This window comes from Arachis stenosperma, chromosome 6 (genome assembly GCF_014773155.1).
Source record: "Arachis stenosperma cultivar V10309 chromosome 6, arast.V10309.gnm1.PFL2, whole genome shotgun sequence".
Lineage (NCBI taxonomy): Eukaryota > Viridiplantae > Streptophyta > Magnoliopsida > Fabales > Fabaceae > Arachis > Arachis stenosperma.
Window position 1 is genome coordinate 31,319,437 of NC_080382.1, and position 1,447 is coordinate 31,320,883.

Below are 1,447 nucleotides of genomic sequence, written 5' to 3' on the forward strand. Positions count from 1 at the left end.
ATCTTGTCTCTTTTGAGGTAATTTCTGCCTAGACAAGTCATCCAGTTCTTTGGTGAGCAAAGGGGGTTCATTCTCCCAAGTCTCATTTCCAAATAACTTGTCATTTAGCTTCATGATTGCTCCAAGGTATTTAGCAACTTGCTCTTCAGTGACATACTCATCCTCTTCAGAGGAAGAATACTCATCAGAGCTCATGAAAGGCAGAAGTAAGTCCAATGGAATCTCTATGGTCTCATTTTGAGCCTCAGATTCCCATGGTTCCTCATTGGGGAACTCAATGGAGGTCAGTGCACGCCCACTGAGGTCTTCCTCAGTGGCGTTCACTTCCTCTCCTTCCTCTCCAAATTCGGCCATGTTGATGGCCTTGCACTCTCCTTTTGGATTTTCTTCTGTATTGCTTGGGAGAGTACTAGGAGGGAGTTCAGTAACTTTCTTGCTCAGCTGTCCCACTTGTGCCTCCAAATTCCTAATGGAGGACCTTGTTTTAGTCATGAAACTTTGAGTGGTTTTGATTAGATCAGAGACCATAGTTGCTAAGTCAGAGGGGTTCTGCTTAGAATTCTCTGTCTGTTGCTGAGAAGATGATGGAAAAGGCTTGCCATTGCTGAACCTATTTCTTCCACCATTATTGTTGTTAAAACCTTGTTGAGGTCTTTCTTGATTCTTCCATGAGAAATTTGGGTGATTTCTCCATGAAGAATTATAGGTGTTTCCATAGGGTTCTCCTAGGTAATTCACCTCTTCCATTGAAGGGTTCTCAGGATCATAGGCTTCTTCTTCAGATGAAGCATCCTTAGTACTGCTTGGTGCATTTTGCATTCCAGACAGACTTTGAGAAATCAAATTGACTTGTTGAGTCAATATCTTGTTCTGAGCCAGAATGGCATTCAGAGCATCAATCTCAAGAACTCCTTTCTTCTGATTAGTCCCATTGTTCACAGGATTCCTTTCAGAAGTGTACATGAATTGGTTATTTGCAACCATTTCAATTAGCTCTTGAGCTTCTGTAGGCGTCTTCTTCAGATGAAGAGATCCTCCAGCAGAGCTATCCAAAGACATCTTGGATAGTTCAGAGAGACCATCATAGAAAATACCTATGATGCTCCATTCAGAAAGCATGTCAGAAGGACATTTTCTGATTAATTGTTTGTATCTTTCCCAAGCTTCATAGAGGGATTCTCCATCCTTCTGTCTGAAGGTTTGGACTTCCACTCTAAGCTTACTCAATTTTTGAGGTGAAAAGAACTTTGCCAGGAAGGCATTGACTAGCTTTTCCCATGAGTCCAGGCTTTCTTTAGGTTGTGAGTCCAACCATGTCCTAGCTCTGTCTCTTACAGCAAAAGGGAATAGCATAAGTCTGTAGACCTCAGGGTCAACCCCATTAGTCTTGACAGTGTCACAGATTTGCAAGAATTTAGCTAAGAACTGATGAGGATCTTCCAATGGA

The 1,447-nt window shown here is 42.1% G+C and overlaps 1 non-coding gene across 1 annotated transcript; it reads left to right on the forward strand.

Annotated features, from left to right (window-relative positions):
* Positions 1-1,113: 1,113 nt before the first annotated feature.
* Positions 1,114-1,221, forward strand: LOC130937228 (small nucleolar RNA R71). Its single transcript, XR_009068455.1, has one exon. It is a non-coding gene; the product is annotated as a small nucleolar RNA R71 (small nucleolar RNA).
* Positions 1,222-1,447: the final 226 nt, after the last annotated feature.